The following is a 22,123-nucleotide window of genomic DNA, read 5'->3' on the forward strand; positions in this document are numbered from 1 at the left end:
GGTGCTGCAATGAAGAGAGCTAAGGGGTAGAGAAAGGCTTAATGTTTGGCCACGATGGAAGAGAAATGAGTGAGGAGTGACTTGATTGATGCCGAAGATGTAGGGTTAGAGCGCTGAAATGCCATGACAAGAAACTGAACAGGAGACATGTTAGAAAGTATGTAAACAAATCCTCTTGCAGTATAAGAATGTATGGGCGAATGGAATGAAATGAATGAAGAAATAGCGAGTGTGGATAACATACATTTGTTTAAGAGGTGTGTGTGTGTGTAGCTGCCCCTCCTCCAACAAGTGCACATTCGTAACGTCATTTTTTAATATGTATAAACAAACCACTTGTGTAATGATGAAGTTTGAATGGGTTGCACTTTGTTGCCTTCAACTTCCGGAGCCTGTGGGAATTCTCCGGGGATCGCTCGGTGCCAATACTTGGCTACGCAACACACGCGATGCTGCTTCCTTCACAGACACATCGATCCAGCACCACTGACCACGGTCATCAGTCAGGGGCTTGTCATCACTTTATACGGAATGTGTATACAAAGTCCTGCTCAAGGAACGTACCCTCGTGCTCAAGGATCGTACCCTCGTGCTCAAGAATCGTACCCTCGTGCTCAAGGATCGTACCCTCGTGCTCAAGAATCGTACCACCGTCGTGCTCAAGGATCGTACCCTCGTGCTCAAGGATAGTTGACCTGGGAGGGAGGTTGGTATGAGGGCACTTCCCTCCCTTCCTCTATATGTAGGCCGGAGGTGTGTCGGACCCCCTCCAGCCCTTAGCAAGACCCCGGCCGGCCGGTCATCCGGGGGGTGTCTGCTGTGTCTGCCGCTATCCAACCACCGGTTGTAGAAGGAGGTGGAGGAGGAGGAGGAGATGGTGGTGAAGGAGGAGGAGGAGGAGGAGGTTCTTCGTCGTCTAGCCTCGTGAACCCGCTGATAGATTTATCTCCCAATAATATTCAAGCCAGGGGAGGGTGGGGGTAAGAAGAGGTGAGGGTGGTGGGATGAACGTGTTAAATATCCCGTGGAGATAAGGAGGAGTATAGCGCCGTCCTCCTCATCCTCCTCCCACCCCGTGCGGATGTAACAGGGCAATAAGCAACTATCTGCGACGCGAGACGTAGCTTAGGTCTTGCCTGGGGGATATTGTCGCCCACGGTGAAAAGGGCGTCTGGGAAAATTGGCAGTCAAGAGCCCCCGATAGTGGCACGCTGTGGTGGTGGCAGACCCCGACGCTTCTGCTCGCAGCAGGAGGGACTCTGTGTGTGTGTGTGTGTTGTGTGTGTGTGTGTGTGTGTGTGTGTGTGTGTGTGTGTGTGTGTGTGTGTGTGTATTGGGAGGGAGGGAAGCTACTCGAGTGTTGAGTCGGGGGGGTAGGATGGTTGGGTAAGGAGTGAGAGAGTGCTTAAATGGGTAGTTAAAGGGAAGGTGCTACAGAAGTGCCAGAAGGGGAAAGAGAGAGAGGGGAGTGGTCAGTTTATCACAGGGGGAGCGCACGCACACACACACACACACACACACACACACACACACACACACACACACACAGAGTGCAGTGTCTCCTTCCTTCCCTCCCTCTCCAGCTAATGAAATTGTCCTCCGGTGATCACACGAGAGACGGTCATGGGATATTAACATATGCCAAACGCTCGGCCGCCAGGAGAAACGAGGGAAAATGGCTTGAGGGAGAGGCGGTGTGGGAAGTGTGTGACTCTCCACACACACACTTCCCCTCCTCCTCTAAACCCTAACCCCCCTTAAATGCTGAACCAGAGGAGACGTAGCAAAACGGGGTGATGGGGAGAAGGGGAAGGGGAGGCTCCACAACCTCCCCTTCCTCCTTTTATTCGATGAATCATTGGCCTGAAGATCTTAAATGACCGATGGGGTTCAGGGGAAGAAGGAGAAGAGAGGGAGGTGGAGGTGGGGGGGATTATGGATCCAGACGTGAATCATGTATTGTCTGCTGTTTACCAGGTGGAGGGGGGGGGGGTTAGGATGAGGAGGTGTGTGGGGGGCGGCTGCTTGGGTGATGGACCTGGGAGGGAGGTGTGGAGGAGGAGGAGGAAGGGGTAAGGATGAAGGTGTGGGGAGGGGGAAGAGATAGATGGAGGTTCTCCCTGTATTGTTGTGGGGTGAGGGAGGGAATGACAGGGGGGGGGGTGAAGTTCATCGGAGGCAGATAGTGTGATGATGGTGATAGGTGTGGAGTGATACTGTAGCGAGACAGGATGACCGACTCTATTGACGGTATGTGAGAGAGGAAGATAAGACAGTCTCACACACACACACACACACACACACGCACACATGGCAGTTACAAATGCACACACTCACGGACACAGCGCGTACATTCACTCTCTCAGTCATGCACACACACACACACACACACACACACACACACACACACACACACACACACACACACACACTAACACATATGCTGGCATACACACCTACTCACACTCACATGTAAAGACATAAATAAACATACGGGAATAAAAGTACAGACATACAGACGTTGTTATGTCTCCCATACACACAAAAGTAGTAATATATATATATATATATATATATATATATATATATATATATATATATATATATATATATATATATATACACCTAACTGTTTCTCCGCCTTAGCGAGATAGGAACAGTCGAACAATGACTTCATTTACAGCCACTCACTCTCCAGCCGTCAGGTATAATGTACCGTAACTGCTCGATTTCCACAGCTAAGCCCCACAGACTATCCAACGGTTGGCATTGACTGGTTTATACACCCTGGTTCGTCCCACTGCCAGCACGCCTCCCCTATCCTGCCTGTATAGCACGTCGATCCAAATTACTCTATCCCTTGCAGGCCTTCCACCCTCCTGATTGTTGAGGCAACGACTCTCAAAAGCTTGTCTCACTTTATCCTTCCATCTCCTAAGGTTTTCCCCCCTATCCCTTTCTTCCTTCGTTCTTGACATCGAAATCCTCTTGGTCTTTCTTCACTCATCCTCTCCATACATCCGAACCGTTTGTTCACTCATCCTCTCCATACACCCGAACCGTTTCTTCACTCATCCTCTCCATACGTCCGAACCGTTTCTTCACTCATCCTCTCCATACATCCGAACCGTTTCTTCACTCATCCTCTCCATACACCCGAACCGTTTCTTCACTCATCCTCTCCATACATCCGAACCGTTTCAGCGGCCCAGACCATCATGGTCGCTCCCGTCAGTGAAAATCCGTTTTCTTTTGCTATTCCTCACACGAACAACCCGCTTCACTTCCACATACCATCCAGCACTTCTTTACCAGCACGTCCAACCTCTTTCCTCTTAATATGCGTCCCGAGGTGCGACACTCAGGTCAGCCAATGTTGCTCTTATTTCAGACGAACCCATCTTTGTTCTCTTCTTCCATACGGTCCCATCATCGACCTCCCTCCTTCAGTAGGGTCCTCCATGCACCCAGGATCTCGGCTCCCATTGCTAACCTACGAACTTAATTGAATCCCCCATGATTTCATCTGCTGTCACGTCCACTCCCAGGTAACTAAAGCGCTTCGCTTCCTCCTGGTCCTCCCCCTCTCGAAGTTACACTGAAGCGATCCTGTTTCACTTCTCCCCCTGATTGAATATATATATATATATATATATATATATATATATATATATATATATATATATATATATATATATATATATATATATATATAATCTGTGTGGTACTGGATCTAAATCTGTTATTATCTCTGTTGGATGAGGCCACGGATTCTGCTTTAACTAATCCTCCGATTGGAATTCCGTTTCGCGTTCTGCCGTTGAACACACATGACCATAACATCTGCTCTTGCTGCTGCTGCTGCCTGCTCTTGCTCTTGTGTTCCGTGTTCCGTATCTCCCCAGAAAGGCGGAGGGGCGACTGAGGATTACAGAGAGAGAGAGAGAGAGAGAGAGAGAGAGAGAGAGAGAGAGAGAGAGAGAGAGAGAGTGTCACGTCTTAACGTTTCATTCATGAGAGTAAAAAAAAAGAAAAACGGAGGTTGTTGAATGATTAATTTCCTTGCTCGCCGAGGTTGCTGGCCAACATGTGTGTGTGTGTGTGTGTGTGTGTGTGTGTGTGTGTGTGTGTGTGTGTCGTCTGTGATCATTTGATGATCTTCACTCCAAGGGAGAAAGAGACAAAACAGGGAACGTGCATTTATTCCACCTTCAGTAGACTTGGTGTTTGAGAACAGCGTTTGGACGAGAGTTCCACGATGTTTCACTCGTCTACTGTGTGTGGGGGCCAGTCTTCTTCAGTTTGCATACGTCTCCAGTCCACGTCTATATGTGGGTTGTAAGTGGCCTGTTACCTCCTCAGCTGTGAATGATTCTTGAAGATCTGTTGGACCACACCTTGGCGATAACCTGCTGGACCACATTGACGATAACCTGCCGGACCACACTTTGGCGATAACTTGCTGGACCACAGTTTGACAATAACCTGCTGGACCACACCTTGGCGATAACCTGCTGGACCACACTTTACCGATAACCTGCTGGACCACACCTTGGCGATAACCTGCTGGACCACACTTTGGCAATAACCTGCTGGACCACACCTTGGCGATAACCTGCTGGACCACACCTTGGCGATAACCTGCTGGACCACACTTTAGCGATAACCTGCTGGACCACAGTTTGACAATAACCTGCTGGACCACACCTTGGCGATAACCTGCTGGACCACACTTTAGCGATAACCTGCTGGACCACACCTTGGCGATAACCTGCTGGACCACACCTTGGTAATAACATACTGGACCACACCTTGGTGATAACCTGCTGGACCACACCTTGGCGATAACCTGATGGACCACACTTTAGCGATAACCTGCTGGACCACACTTTAGCGATAACCTGCTGGACCACACCTTGGCGATAACCTGCTGGACCACACCTTGGCGATAACCTGCTGGACCATCTGTTGTCTCGTGCAGGTTAAAAGTTTTGCACGTCTGCTGTTTTGACCTGCACGCGTTCGAGTGTCGTGATTGTTTATTCAAATGATGTAAACATTTCTAAAACGTTTTGTTTGGTTTAACGACGATCATGGACGTGAACATTTGCATTATCCCCTCACTCATGGTTAACATCTGGGAACTTAGGAGGCCTCTTTTAGACCAGTCTGTGAACGGAGTCTTGTGTCTTACAGTACAAACACCAAAATAGCAACTTCTTCTTCTGCTTAGAAACCGTAGTCTTGTGTGCGTCTTTAGGACGGTAGGAACAACTCGTGTGACTGTACTCCGTTGCTTGGAAATAGCAGTACTGCTACCCGTCTATTGCACGATCTTAATAAACTACGGACGTCTGTTGCTCCTGACCATTACCCTGTGGTGAGTTGTCGTTGTTGGTCGATGCCACAGACTCTGGAAGGCTGCTCCACCTACCTCGATGACGAGACTCTGGGGTAAACATCCCTCCCGGGTCGTATTCCACCCCTGCCAAGCCCATCAGAGCATCCGAGCCCATGGAGTTCCCATCCGATCAGCCGAGCCCCTGTAAGGCCCATCCGTGCAGCCAAGCTCCTGACTGACCCATCAGAGCGGCTGCGCCTCTGGAGTTCTCACAGAGGCCCCCCTGTGCGGCCCATCGGAGCAGCCGAAACTGCTGTAGGTCTCCTGTAGGGCGGCCCATCAGATCGGCCCAAAACCCACCCTGCAGGAGCCATCAGAGTACCGCTGCTGGTGGCGCCGTCAGCACAGGGAGTGGCTGATCTCCGTCGTCAGCCGGCCCTCCCCTTGAGTGTGGTGGATCGTCAGCCTCTTGTCAGACCACGCCCCTCGCACCTTCCTCACTGGGTCACGACCTTGTTTCTCAAGCCCTTCCTGGCCCACACATTCGTCTTTTTCCTTTTCTTTTCCAGCTCTCGAAAAACCCTCGTCACAAAACCACGGCTGACGCATTTTTCGTTGTGGGACGCGCGACTGTGATTTTCTACCTTACTGTACTCTCTTTTTTTTTTTTTTTAAATGGAGGACAAGGGTTAAAGGTCAGGTCGTGTGTACCATTCTCACCATCACTAAAAGGCGGGAGGGTGTGTGTGTGTGTGTGTGTGTGTGTGTGTGTCAGAGGTCACCCCGCCGCCTCCCCTCAGTGTGTCGAACACCCTCCCCCCGAAGGCTGCTCACTGGGAATCATGAAGTAATTAACGTCCTTATGTAATGTGGCTGGCCCGGCCCCTGGCTGGCCCTAGCCCCCGGCACCTAGCCCCCGGCACCTAGCCCCCGGCACCTAGCCCGGGCCTGGCCAGCTGGTGGTGCACGTGTAGTCACTCACCGTGGGGGGGGAGGAGCTCCTCCTGTGGCGGACCTCCTACACTGGTGACGATGTGTTACACTCCCGTCGCGTTACGTCCCGCTTCCCGTGCCTGGCCCGCCCGACCGCCTGCCCCCTCGAGCGTGGGCGGACGGGCGGGCCAGGGCCATGCGGGCCACGTGCGGCCCGCATGGCCCGGCTATGGCCGCGGCGTCCCCGCTGGTGCACTGCCGGAGGCCCACTGGAGGAATGCCGGGGCGCGCCACCCGTGGTCCAGCTGTGGTCGCAGCGCTGCCACGTCGCCCTAGGATCAATACGACCTCCCGCTTCACACCGCCCTCAATGGCAACGCCGACTGGAGCCAGGCGCCGAGGTCCCCGGCGCCGGGGACCAGGCCCCTAGACCCGCGGCCCCCGCCCCGCCCCTGGACCCCGCGGGGCCACCGCCCCCGCTACACACACACACACACACACACACACACACACACACACACACACACACACACACACTAGGTCACCACACACACACACACACACCACTAGGTCACCACACACACACACACACACACACACACACACACACACACACACACACTAGGTCACCACACACACACACACACACACACACACGCCACTAGGTCACCACACACACACACACACACACACACACGCACGCACGCACGCACGCACGCACGCACGCACGCACGCACGCACGCACGCACGCACGCACGCACACACACACACACACACACACACACACACACACACACACACACACACCCTTTCACCGTCTTCGTTTCTTTACGGTCGTGTGTAACAAAGTGAGGGAGGGAGGAGGGTAGGGAAAGGCGAGGTGGTAAGTTCCTCCCTGGGGCAGAGCGGTGCTTGAGGGGAACACAGGAAACCAAACACCCTCCCCTCCCAGGCCCACCGTTGCTCGTGCCTTAGGACAACAGCCACCGTCACCACCCGCACACATTATACTGCCCAAGGACGAGCCTCCCCTCCCCTCCCCTCACCTCCCCTCACCTCCCCTCACCTCACCTCACCTCCCCTCCCCCTCCCCTCTCATAAACTGTCAGTACCACAAACACTCTCTCTCTCTCTCTCTCGTCTCGTCTCCTCTCTCTCTCTCTCTCTCTCTCTCTCTCTCTCTCTCTCTCTCTCTCTCTCTCTCTCTCTCTCTCTCTCTCTCTCTCTCCCAGTTCGTTCAGCGGCTCCTGTGTAAGCTTGGCTTCGCTCTGCACACGAAATTATGTTCTTCGCCAGCATGGCCCGACGTCATGTCCTCAATCACGTCCTCAGCCTGGATCATTTCCAGGTTCATTACACCGAAAAAAAAAGTGAGGGAGTGGGGGAGAGGAGAGAGAGAGAGAGAGAGAGAGAGAGAGAGAGAGAGAGAGAGAGAGAGAGAGAGAGAGAGACGAGAGAGAGAGAGAGAGAGAGAGAGAGAGAGAGAGAGAGAGAGAGAGAGAGAGAGAGAGAGAAGGGATGTGTTTCCAGGAAAGATTTTTCTCAAGTGGTTCCGCCAAACAGGTCATCTTGGCGGGCCAGCCGCGCCCCACTGCTACGAAAATCAATTAGAGCAATGATCCCCCCCTCTGTCGCCACACCCGAGGCCCTTGCCATGCCCCCCGGAGGAGCATGGCACCATGATCATCACACCCTCTTCAGCTGCCCTTAGTAGTGGTCACTGACCCTGCAGCAGAAGACTTGAGCCTTGCTCACCTCTGCCCCATCTGTTGTAGGTTAAGAATTGAGGTTACTTTATTTTCCGCCGACATATAACCTCTTACTGTTATCTGTCCCTCCCATGTGCTGTCCTCCAGCAGATAACCTGGGGGTCATAGACCCTCAGGGAGGTCTTTTGTTATCTGTCCTAACCATGTGCTGTCCTCCAGTGGATAACCTGGTTAGATCATCAGGGAGGTCTTCTGTTATCTGTCCCTCTCTCGTACCGTCCTTCAGCAGATAACCTAGGGGTCATAGACCATCAGGGAGGTCTTCTGTTATCTGTCCCTCTCTCGCGCTGTCCTTCAGCAGATAACCTAGGGGTCATAGACCATCAGGGAGGTCTTTTATTATCTGTCCTAACCATGTGCTGTCCTCCAGCAGATAACTTGGTCATAGACCATCAGAGAGGTCTTCTGTTATTTGTCCTTCCCATGTGCTGTCCCCTAGCAAATAACCTGGTCTTAGACCATCATGTCTTCAGTTAACTGTCCTTCCCTTGTACTGTCCTCCAGCAGATAACCTGGTCTTAGACCATCAGGTCTTCAGTTAACTGTCCTTCCCTTTTACTGTCCTCCAGCAGATAACCTGGTCTTAGACCATCAGGTCTTCAGTTAACTGTCCTTCCCTTGTACTGTCCTCCAGTAGATGATCACATCATAGACCATCAAGTCCTCGGGTTATCTGGGTAAGCTTCCTGAGTACCAATGTTGCTATGGTACCAATAGGCTCTGTAATTAAACTCGGAAATAATTCCATGGTTAGTATATTTCATGGTTATACACTACTCATAATGAATCGCAGTTTCTCATTCCTTGAAGGGTAGTAGAATATTAATCGTTATCATTTAAGGTAAGAAGCCTTTCTTTATGCCATATTCCAATTTTGAAAGAAAAAAAAATAATAAGGAAATGGCCTGAAAAATAACTGGATTTTTCCCTTTTTTTTTTTTTTTTCTTCTAAAAGCTATATTTGCTTTGAAATTTTATTATTTCATTTTTTGTGTGTTGAATAACATTTTGAATTTCAAATCTTACTATAGGATCATCATGTTCTGGGATTAAGTTGTGAAATAATTATTTATTTGATATACTTCATAATTACATGCTATTCATAATAACTCACTACCTGTCGTCCCTGTGCAAGCAATTATTTTAGATTATTATTATTATTATTATTATTATTATTATTATTATTATTATTATTATTATTATTATTATTATTATTATCATTATTATTACTATTATTATTATTATTATTATTATTATTATTATTATTATTATTATTATTATTATCATTATTATTTTTATAATTGTAATTATAATTATTAGTATTATTATTCTGGCGAACATGATGATATATTTTCCCATGAGTGCATCAAGTATAAAAGTCCTTCATTGTGCTGCTTTTCAATTTAAAAAAAAAAGAGAAAATTATGTTACTTTTCAATTTAAGAAAAAAAATTTGTTACTTTTCAATTTAAGAAAAAATTATGCTACTTTTCAATTTAAAGAAAGAAAAAATTATGCTACTTTTCAATGTAAGAAAAAAACATTTCCAATCTGAAAAATCCCTTGAACTATTACTACAATTTTTTCTATTTTTCTTTGAAAAATAGAACTGCTTCAACATCTCGGTATATGGTTTTTTTGTTTTTTTTTCATGGTGAATGCGAATCCGGGGTCAAAATATTGTTTGATGGTCATTCAGGCTTGAAATTAAGTCTTTCAATAGTTACATTTTAACAAGATTTTTTTTGATAAGTCATTTCGTTTTTAAATGCCACATGTCGGCTTCGGGAAGCATTTTCATCTTTCTACGATGAATATTTTACAATTTTTTTTTTTTTTAATTATTCGGGTGCTATGTTTTGGCTTAGGGAAGCATTGTGATATTTTTACCATCTTATTTTTTTTTCAAGTGTAGAAGCGCTTCAGTATGTTATATTTGACATTGAAAAGAATTTTTTTTTTTTTTGTGCTAAGAAATACCTAGAACTATTACCTACAATTTTTGTTGTTTTTCTGTGGAAAGTAAAATTGCATGAAAATCTCAGTTTATGGACTTTTTTTCATATGAGACTCAAAACGAATCATTGGTGAAAATATTATTTGATGATCATTAATGCCTGGAATTATGTCTTGAAATGGTTACATTTTTACAAGATTTTTATTCTATCATTCCGTTCGTTATTGGATGCTATATGTCGGCCTAGGGAAGCATTATGATGTATTTACCATGATTATTTTAGGTATACAAACGATTCATTTTTATATTTCAATGTTAAAAGAAAATGTTTTTTGAGCAATCATTTTTATTTTTCTTTGGAAAATACAATTGCTAGAAAATCTCAGTTTATGGACCTTTTTCTCATAATCTATACGAATCTAGGGTAAAAATATTTTTTTTATTAGTCATTAAGGCCTAAAATTCAGTCTTAATTGATTACATTTTGCAAGCTTTTTTTTTTATCAGTTGGGTCGTTATTAGATGCTATATATTGCCTTAGGGAAACATTATCATGTGTTTCCCATGATTATTTCAAGTATAAAAGCGATTCATTATGTTGTATTTCAATTTTGAAAGAATTTTTTTTTTAGGGCTAAAAATACCCTGAACTATTACCTGCAATTTTTGGTATTTTTCTTTGGAAAATAGAATTACTTGAAAATCTCAAGATATGGGCTTTTTTTCATGCTAAATACGAATCTGAGGTCAAAATATTGTTCGATGGTCATGAAGGCCTGAAATTAAGTCTCTAAATGCTTTCATTTTTACAAGATTCTTTTTTATCATTCGGGTCCTTTTTAGATGCTATTTGTCGACACAGGGAAGCATTTTGATCTTTTTACCATGATTATTTCAAGCATAGAAGCAATTCATTATGTTATATTTCAATTTTGAAAGAATAAAAAGAAATTGGGCAATTTTTTTTTTTTATTTTTCTTTGGAAAATTGAATTGCTTGAAAATCTCAGTATATGGACTTTCTTCATACGCAATACGAATCTAGAGTAAAACTATTTCTCTCATGGTTATGAAGGTCTGAAATTCAGTCTTTCATTAGTTACATTTTTTACAAGATATTTCTTTTTATCAGTCGATTCGTTATTGTTTTGGCTTAGGGAAGCATTGTGATTTTTTTACCATTATTATTTCAAGTGTAGAAGCGCTTCATTATGTTATATTTCACTTTGAAAAGAAAAAAAAATTTGGGCTAAGAAATACCCTGAAGTATTACCTGCAATTATTTTTTTTTTTTTTTTTTGGCAAATAGAATTGCTTGAAAATCTCAGTTTATGGAGTTTTTTTTTCATACTGAATACGAATCTTGAGGGAAAATATTGTTTGATGATCATTAATGCCTGAAATTATGTCTTGGAGTGGTTACATTTTTACAAGATTTTTTTTCTTTTATCCAGTTCGTTATTGGATGCTATATGTCTACCTAGGGAAGCATTATGATCTATTTACCATGATTATTTCAAGTATAGAAACGATTCATTTTGATATTTCTATTTTAAAAGAAAATTTTTTGTTCAATTTTTTTTTTTTTTTTTTTTTTGGCAAATAGAATTGCTGGAAAGTCCCAATATATGAATTTTCTTTTTAATCTATACGAATCTGGGGCAAGAGTATTTCTTAATAGGTCATTAAGGCCTGAAATTTTTGGATTTTTTTTTTATCAGTCGGGTCGTTAATAGACGCTATGTGATGGCTTAGGGAAACATTATCATAGGTTTCCCATGATTATTTCAAGTATAGAAGCGATTCATTATGTTGTATTTCAATTTTGAAAAAAAAAAAATTTCGGGCTGAAAAATACCCTGAACTATTACCTACAATTTTTGGTATTTTTCTTTGGAAAATAGAATTACTTGAAAATCTCGGTATATGGACTTTTGTTCATACGCAATACGAATTTGGAGTAAAATATTATTTTGATGGTCATTAAGTCCTGAAATTCAATGTTTAATTTTTAACATTATTACAAGATTTTTTTTATCGATCGGTTCGTTATTGGATGCTGTATTTTGGCTTAGGGAAGCATTATGATCTTTTTACCAATATAATTTCAAGTGTAAGAGCAATTCATTATGGTATATTTCATTTTTGAAAAAAAAATTAAAGTTTGCGCTAAGATATACCCTGAACTGTTACCTGCAATTTTTGTTATTTTTCTTTGGAAAATAGATTTACTTGAAAATCTCAGTTTATGGACTTTTTTTTCCAGAATCAATACTAATATTGGGTAAGAATATTGTTTTGTGATCACTAATGCCTAAAATTATATCTCAGAATGGTTATATTTTTACAAGATTTTTTTTCTGATTCGCTTCATTATTGGATGCTATATGTCAGCTTAGGGAAGCATTATGATGTATTTACCAAGATTTTTTCAAGTATAGAAAAGATTCATTGTTATATTTCAATTTTTGAAGAAAATGTTTTTTGGGCAATCTTTTTTATTTTTCTTTGGGAAATAGAATTGCTATAAAATCTCAGTATATGGGCTTTAAAAAAAAAAAAAGAAAAAAACTCAGTACGAATATGGGGTAAAATTATTTCTTTGGTGGTCATCAAGACTGAAATTCAGTCTTTGATTGGTTACATTTCGCAAGATTTTTTTTTATCAGTCGGGTCGTTAATAGACGCTATGTGATGGCTTAGGGAAACATTATCATGGTTTCCATGATTATTTCAAGTATAGAAGTGATTCATTATGTTGTATTTCAATTTTGAAAAAAAAAAATTTCGGGCTGAAAAATACCCTGAACTATTACCTGCAATTTTTGGTATTTTTCTTTGGAAAATAGAATTACTTGAAAATCTCAGTATATAGACTTTTGTTCATACGCAATACGAATTTGGGGTAAAATATTATTTTGATGGTCATTAAGTCCTGAAATTCAGTGTTTAATTGTTTCCATTATTACAAGATATTTTTTTATCGATCGTTTCGTTATTGGATGCTGTGTTTTGGCTTAGGGAAGCATTATGATCTTTTTACCATTATAATTTCAAGTGTAAGAGCAATTCATTATGGTATATTTCATTTTTGAAAAAAAAATTAAAGTTTGCGCTAAGATATACCCTGAACTGTTACCTGCAATTTTTGTTATTTTTCTTTGGAAAATAGATTTACTTGAAAATCTCAGTTTATGGACTTTTTTTTCCAGAATCAATACTAATATTGGGTAAGAATATTGTTTTGTGATCACTAATGCCTAAAATTATATCTCAGAATGGTTATATTTTTACAAGATTTTTTTTCTGATTCGCTTCATTATTGGATGCTATATGTCAGCTTAGGGAAGCATTATGATGTATTTACCAAGATTTTTTCAAGTATAGAAAAGATTCATTGTTATATTTCAATTTTTGAAGAAAATGTTTTTTGGGCAATCTTTTTTATTTTTCTTTGGGAAATAGAATTGCTATAAAATCTCAGTATGTAGGCTTTAAAAAAAAAAAAAGAAAAAAAACTCAGTACGAATATGGGGTAAAATTATTTCTTTGGTGGTCATCAAGACTGAAATTCAGTCTTTGATTGGTTACATTTCGCAAGATTTTTTTTTATCAGTCGGGTCGTTAATAGACGCTATGTGATGGCTTAGGGAAACATTATCATAGGTTTCCCATGATTATTTCAAGTATAGAAGCGATTCATTATGTTGTATTTCAATTTTGAAAAAAAAAAATTTTCGGGCTGAAAAATACCCTGAACTATTACCTGCAATTTTTGGTATTTTTCTTTGGAAAATAGAATTACTTGAAAATCTCAGTATATAGACTTTTGTTCATACGCAATACGAATTTGGGGTAAAATATTATTTTGATGGTCATTAAGTCCTGAAATTCAGTGTTTAATTGTTTCCATTATTACAAGATATTTTTTTATCGATCGGTTCGTTATTGGATGCTGTGTTTTGGCTTAGGGAAGCATTATGATCGTTTTACCATTATAATTTCAAGTGTAAGAGTAATTCATTATGGTATATTTCATTTTTGAAAAAAAAATTAAAGTTTGCGCTAAGATATACCCTGAACTGTTACCTGCAATTTTTGTTATTTTTCTTTGGAAAATAGATTTACTTGAAAATCTCAGTTTATGGACTTTTTTTTCCAGAATCAATACTAATATCGGGTAAGCATATTGTTTTGTGATCACTAATGACTAAAATTATATCTCAGAATGGTTATATTTTTACAAGATTTTTTTTCTGATTCGCTTCATTACTGGATGCTATATGTCAGCTTAGGGAAGCATTATGATGTATTAACCAAGATTTGTTCAAGTATAGAAAAGATTCATTGTTATATTTCAATTTTTGAAGAAAATGTTTTTTGGGCAATCTTTTTTATTTTTCTTTGGGAAATAGAATTGCTATAAAATCTCAAGATATGGGCTTTTTTTCATGCTCAATACGAATCTGGGGTCAAAATACTGTTCGGTGATCATGAAGGCCTGAAATTTAGTCTCTAAATGCTTTCATTTTTACAAGATTCTTTTTTATCATTCGGGTCATTTTTGGATGCTATTTATCGGCACAGGGAAGCATTTTGATCTTTTTACCATGATTATTTCAAGCACAGAATCAATTCATTATGTTATATTTCAATTGTGAAAAAAAAAGAATTGGGGCAATCTCTTATTTTTTTTTTTTATCCTTCTTTGGAAAATTGGATTGCTTGAAAATCTCAGTATATGGACTTTCTTCATACGCAATACGAATCTAGAGTAAAACTATTTCTCTCATGGTTATGAAGGTCTGAAATTCAGTCTTTCATTAGTTACATATTTTACAAGATATTTCTTTTTATCAGTCGATTCGTTATTGTTTTGGCTTAGGGAAGCATTGTGATTTTTTTACCATTATTATTTCAAGTGTAGAAGCGCTTCATTATGTTATATTTCACTTTGAAAAGAAAAAAAAATTTGGGCTAAGAAATACCCTGAAGTATTACCTGCAATTTTTTTTTTTTTTTTTTTTTTGGCAAATAGAATTGCTTGAAAATCTCAGTTTATGGAGTTTTTTTCATACTGAATACGAATCTTGAGGGAAAATATTGTATGATGATTATTAATGCCTGAAATTATGTCTTGGAGTGGTTACATTTTTACAAGATTTTTTTTTTATCCGGTTCGTTATTGGATGCTATATGTCTACCTAGGGAAGCATTATGATCTATTTACCATGATTATTTCAAGTATAGAAACGATTCATTTTTATATTTCTATTTTAAAAGAAAATTTTTTATTCAATTTTTTCTTTTATTTTTCTATGGCAAATAGAATTGCTAGAAAATCTCGGTATATGATTTTTTTTTTTAATATATACGAATTTGGGGTAAGAATATTTCTGAATTGGTCATTAAGGCCTGAAATTTTTGGAATTTTTATTATCAGTCGGGTCGTTAATAGACGCTATGTGATGGCTTAGGGAAACATTATCATAGGTTTCCCATGATTATTTCAAGTATAGAAGCGATTCATTATGTTGTATTTCAATTTTGAAAAAAAAAAATTTCGGGCTGAAAAATACCCTGAACTATTACCTGCAATTTTTGGTATTTTTCTTTGGAAAATAGAATTACTTGAAAATCTCAGTATATGGACTTTTGTTCATACGCAATACGAATTTGGGGTAAAATATTATTTTGATGGTCATTAAGTCCTGAAATTCAGTGTTTAATTGTTTCCATTATTACAAGATTTTTTTTATCGATCGGTTCGTTATTGGATGCTGTGTTTTGGCTTAGGGAAGCATTATGATCTTTTTACCATTATAATTTCAAGTGTAAGAGCAATTCATTATGGTATATTTCATTTTTGAAAAAAAAATTAAAGTTTGCGCTAAGATATACCCCTGAGCTGTTACCTGCAATTTTATTTTTTTTTTTTCTTTGGAAAATAGATTTACTTGAAAATCTCAGTTTATGGACTTTTTTTTCCATAATCAATACTAATCTTGGGTAAAAAAAATTTTAATGATCATTAATGCCTAAAATTATGTCTCAGAATGGTTATATTTTTACAAGATTTTTTTCTGATTCGTTTCATTATTGGATGCTATATGTCAGCTTAGGGAAGCATTATGATGTATTTACCAAGATTTTTTCAAGTATAGAAAAGATTCATTGTTATATTTCAATTTTGAAAAAAAATGTTTTTTAGGCAATCTTTTTTATTTTTCTTTGGAAAATAGAATTGCTATAAAATCTCAGTATATGGGCTTTAAAAAAAAAAGAAAAAAAAAGCAGTACGAATATGGGGTAAAAGTATTTCTTTGGTGGTCATCAAGACTGAAATTCAGGCTTTGATTGGTTACATTTGGCCAATTTTTTTTTCTTTTTTATCAGTCGGGTCGTTAATAGACGCTATGTCATGGCTTAGGGAAACATTATCATAGGTTTCTCATGATTTTTTCAAGTATAGAAGCGATTCATTATGTTGTATTTCAATTTTGAAAAAAAAATCGGGCTGAAAATTGTTATTTCTCTTTGGAAAATAGAATTACTTGAAAATCTCAAGATATGGTCTTTTTTTTCATGCTGAAGACGAATCTGTAGTCAAAATATTGTTCGATGGTCATTAAGGCCTGAAATTCAGTCTTAATTGGTTGCATTTTTGCAAGTTTTTTTTTTTTTTGTCAGTAAGTTTGTTCTTAGATGCTATATGTTGGCTTAGGGAAACATTATCATGTATTTACCATGATTATTACAAGTATAGAAGCCATTCATTATATTTCAATTTTGAAAGAAATTTTTTAGGGCTAAAAATACCCTGAACTATTACCTGCAATTTTTGGCATTTTTCTTTGGAAAATAGAATTACTTGAAAATCTCAAGATATGGCTTTTTTCATGCTCAATACGAATCTGGGGTCAAAATATTGTTCGGTGGTCATGAAGGCCTGAAATTTTGAAGTCTAAATACATTCATTTTTACTAGATTGTTTTTTTTTTATCATTCGGCTCATTTTTGGATGCTATTTGTCGACACAGGGAAGCATTTTGATCTTTTTTTACGATCATTATTTCCACTATTGAAGTAATTCATTATATTTCAATTTTAAAAAAAAAAATATTTGGGGCCATCTATTTTATTTCCTTTGGAAAATAGAATTGCTTGACAATGCCGGTGTATGGACTTTTCTTCCTACGCAATACGTATCTGGGGTAAAGATATATCTCTGAAATTCAGTCTTTAATTGGTTACAATTTTTTTTTTTTATCAGTCGGTTCGTTATTGGATGCTATGTTTTGGCTTAGGGAAGCATTTCGATCTTTTTATTATGAATATTTCAAGCGTAGAACCGCTTCATTATGTTATCTATTACTTTTAAAAGAAAATGATTATGGGGCTTAAAAAAATACTCTGAACTAATACCTGCATTTTTTATTTTCTTTGTAAAAATAGAATTGCTGGAAAACTTCAGTTTATGGTTTTTTCACGCAGTACGAATCTGGGGTAAATATGTATATATATATATATATATATATATATATATATATATATATATATATATATATATATATATATATATATATATATGGCCATATTTGATAACGTAGAACGCAATACAGTGTTCAGAATCCCCTCCTGTAGCTTTTATGTCATTCTCTAAACAGTAAATATAATCAAAATCAAAAGTAACAACCCAGTGTCCGAGGCTAGTTTCCATGCGTGGCCAGACTGTACATTGATGACCCCAGGAATCGAATATATATAATCAAACATGAATACATGTCAATGAATTGAACGAGATGGTAATAAGTTTATCATAAAGCCATTCGCTATTGACCGACGCATTTTCTAGAAGGGTTAGTTGTGTAATATTCTTCTCTCTCTCTCTCTCTCTCTCTCTCTCTCTCTCTCTCTCTCTCTCTCTCTCTCTCTCTCTCTCTCTCTCTCTCTCTCTCTCTCTCTCCTTGCGGAAACTTCAACCAAAGAAGAAGTAGTGATCCTGTTTGTGTACCGCGGGTGTCGGATAAGAAGGCAGGCCGTAACATTACCAAGTGGCTGTGATAGTAACGGAGTGGGCCAGGTGTTACGTTACGGAGTGGGTTGGTTGAGAGGGGTAAGGGGGTAAAGGGGGTAACGTAACGGAGTGGTCACAGTCTATTTTCATAGACGGAGGAATGTTCATATACGTTCAGCATCGTATGGATAGTAGTCGTCATTATCACCGTGATCTTCCCTCTTTTAGTTACCCCTGACTCGTCACGGCTTGTGTACACACGTGTGTGTGTGTGTGTGTGTGTGTGTGTGTGTGTGTGTGCATGCGTGTGTGTGTGGTTCCCTATTTGTACTGCACGGGGAAAGGGGAGTTCCACGCTCGTGGGGTTCCCAGTCTCTTGAACTTTCACTGCTTTCATCGTCTCGTATCTTTTTTTTTCATTCCATTCATCCACCACTCTTGTGCTCTAAAAGTACCACTTATCATCTTATCTAACGTTATCATCCTTACGCCCTTCAAAGAACTGCTCTCTGTTGACTTTTATCACAATGGTTGAGAGACGTGAAGGTTGTGATCAAGTCATTCCTTACTCTTCTCTCCTCCATGGGGGGGGGGTTAAAGTCTTAACTTCTCACTGTAGCCAGCTGTTTTCATTGTGTTACCATCTTTGTTGACCTTCTCTGGACCTATTCTATTTGAATCTTATGCTTTTGAAGTCCGATGGCCAAACCTGAGGTTGATGATCTAGTGGTGTTGACGTGCTTCACGCTGTAAACACAGGGTGCTGATCACATCCTCATCCATGTACATCCACAAACATGTTCAGGTATGAGTCCCCTCCCTTCTGACTAGACGCTTACACACCACAGGAGGATCAGTGGACCCAGGATCGAACCTTGTGGTACGCCTCCGGTGACCTGAAGATGGCTTATTTGACATGCTTCACTTTATTCCCTCCCACGAAGGTCATTATGCCTTGCATATTGAAGGAGTCTCCAGCATCTTTTGCTATCCTCCCCCGTGCCAGGTACTCACACAGAATCAGCCCCGTTTTCTCTTGTGTTAGAAATGGAGCTCACTCTCCAGTAGAGGGTCATGGAGATTTTGCTGTGATTGGCCTCCTTCCCCTAAAACCTTATGTTGGTTCTCGCTTAAGTTGTTTAACCTTTGCCTATATTTTTCTCTCTTCTTTCTGGGTACGTTTTCTTATGTTTTGCAAAGGACACTCGTCAGCAGGACTCTTGCGATGCAGCCCACTCGTTTGCGAGTGTGTGTCGTTAATATTCCAAGTCGCTGATGTCAAAGCGTAGCCTTCCACGGTTGGCGATTCTCCTCTTTGGATGCTATGAATGGGAGCGCGTGTAGCTACGCACGCGCGTGTCTTCGTGACACTCTGAGCGCGCGCGTGTTCGAACCGTGTGTCGCTGCGAGGCCTGGCTCCAAACCAGCGTTCCGGCCCCTACCCTGGAAGATGTCAGCGTTGATGTAGGTGACAGTAGGCCCTTCCCCACCACACACACACACACACACACACACACACACACACCCCGTCCGTCACGCGCATGCCCAGATCATCTCTCTCTCTCTCTCTCTCTCTCTCTCTCTCTCTCTCTCTCTCTCTCTCTCTCTCTCTCTCTCTCTCTCTCTCTCTCTCTCTCTCCTCGCTACCATGACCACCACGCGAGCACTTTCCTTTTCGCTGTAGAAGTGAGAGTGCTGTAGTGATGCTGGTGAAGGGAGAGAGAGAGAGAGAGAGAGAGAGAGAGAGAGAGAGAGAGAGAGAGAGAGAGAGAGAGAGAGAGTTGGGGGGGAGGCAAGGGTGAAGGGGGGGAGGGTGGTCCTGACGCACGAAATTGAAAGACACAGAGGATGTGCCAACGCAGACAGCTGAGGCCAACGCACAGTTAGACAGGGAGGACAACATATAGACAGGGAGGACAACTTACAGACAGGGAGGACAACATACAGACAGGGAGGACAACATACAGACAGGGAGGACAACGTACAGACAGGGAGGACAACATACAGACAGGGAGGACAACATACAGACAAGGAGGACAACTTACAGACAGGGAGGACAACATACAGACAGGGAGGACAACATACAGACAGGGAGGACAACATACAGACAGGGAGGACAACATACAGACAGGGAGGACAACATACAGACAAGGACGACAACTTACAGACAGGGAGGACAACATACAGACAGGGAGGACAACATGCAGACAGGGAGGACAACATACAGACAGGGAGGACAACATACAGACAAGGAGGACAACATGCAGACCAGAAGGACAACATACAGACAGGGAGGACAACATACAGACAGGAGGACAACATACAGACAGGGAGGACAACATACAGACAGGGAGGACAACATACAGACAAGGAGGACAACATGCAGACCAGAAGGACAACATACAGACCGGGAGGACAACATACAGACAAGGAGGACAACATACAGACCGGGAGGACAACATACAGACAGGGAGGACAACATACAGACAGGGAGGACAACATGTAGACCAGAAGGACAACATACAGACCGGGAGGACAACATACAGACAAGGAGGACAACATACGGACAGGGAGGACAACATACAGACAAGGAGGACAACTTACAGACAGGGAGGACAACATACAGACAGGGAGGACAACATACAGACAGGGAGGACAACATACAGACAGGGAGCACAACGTACAGACAGGGAGGACAACATACAGACAGGGAGGACAACATGCAGACCAGAAGGACAACATACGGACCGGGAGGACAACATACAGACAAGGAGGACAACATACAGACAGGGAGGACAACATACAGACAGGGAGGACAACATACAGACAGGGAAGACAACATACAGACAAGGACGACAACTTACAGACAGGGAGGACAACATACAGACAGGGAGGACAACATACAGACAGGGAGGACAACATACAGACAGGGAGGACAACATACAGACAGGGAGGACAACATACAGACAGGGAGGACAACATACAGACAGGAAGGACAACATACGGACAGGGAGGACAACATACGGACAGGGAGGACAACATACAGACAGGGAGGACAACATGCAGACCAGAAGGACAACATACAGACAGGGAGGACAACATACAGACAGGGAGGACAACATACAGACAGGAAGGACAACATACGGACAGGGAGGACAACATACGGACAGGGAGGACAACATACAGACAGGGAGGACAACATACAGACAGGGAGGACAACATACAGACAGGGAGGACAACATACAGACAGGGAGGACAACGTACAGACAGGGAGGACAACGTACAGACAGGGAGGACTACATACAGACAGGGAGGACAACATACAGACAGGAAGGACAACATACGGACAGGGAGGACAACATACAGACAGGGAGGACAATATACAGACAGGGAGGACAATATACAGACAGGGAGGACAACATACGGACAGGGAGGACAACATACAGACAGGGAGGACAATATACAGACAGGGAGGACAATATACAGACAGGGAGGACAATATACAGACAGGGAGGACAGCTCACTTTAGATGTCCCACAGACGCTAAGGAGAAAATAGACACTGAAGCCACACACACACACACACACACACACACACACACACACACACACACACACACACTTAGTGCAGTGACACACAGGGAGAGTGAGAGGCGACTCAGAGATCGTCTCACAGACAGACATATAGTAGGGAGACACAGACACACACACAGACACAGACAGTGTGGCGGCCCCCCGAGAGAGAGAGAGAGAGAGAGAGAGAGAGAGAGAGAGAGAGAGAGAGAGGATGTACTCCAGGAGGTTACGATCGCTGGCGTCCATCACTTGCAGACGGGTCCGGGACGACGACCCCTCACCCCCCTCCAAGCCGCCCCGCGACGGCGTCAGTAAAAGTCCAGGACGCTGCATGTAATGGCTGGAACTCCATCCCTCTCTCCCTCCGTCTCCCTCCCTCTCTCCCTCACGCCTTGTGGCTATAACCTGAGGAGTACCCAGCCGCCCGGATGATTGCATTAGCTCGAACAACGGCGTGATTTGCATAAAGCAGTTATAAGTGTACGTATGTATATGTATGTATATGTATATGTATGCAGCAGGGGGTGTTTAT

At 41.7% G+C, this 22,123-nt stretch overlaps 1 protein-coding gene and 1 long non-coding RNA gene across 2 annotated transcripts in view; one reads left to right on the top strand and one right to left on the bottom strand.

Moving 5' to 3' along the window:
• LOC139751757 (uncharacterized) overlaps nt 1-6,529 on the bottom strand; it is a 238,112-nt gene extending 231,583 nt beyond the window's left edge. The window contains exon 1 of the long non-coding RNA XR_011713415.1: nt 6,324-6,529. This is a non-coding gene — a long non-coding RNA (uncharacterized lncRNA). The remainder of the gene's footprint in view (nt 1-6,323) is intronic.
• LOC139751756 (uncharacterized) overlaps nt 1-22,123 on the top strand; it is a 230,988-nt gene that overhangs the window by 197,097 nt on the left and 11,768 nt on the right. The gene's annotated exons all lie outside the window — the stretch shown is intronic.

This window comes from Panulirus ornatus, chromosome 12 (assembly GCF_036320965.1).
Source record: "Panulirus ornatus isolate Po-2019 chromosome 12, ASM3632096v1, whole genome shotgun sequence".
Lineage (NCBI taxonomy): Eukaryota > Metazoa > Arthropoda > Malacostraca > Decapoda > Palinuridae > Panulirus > Panulirus ornatus.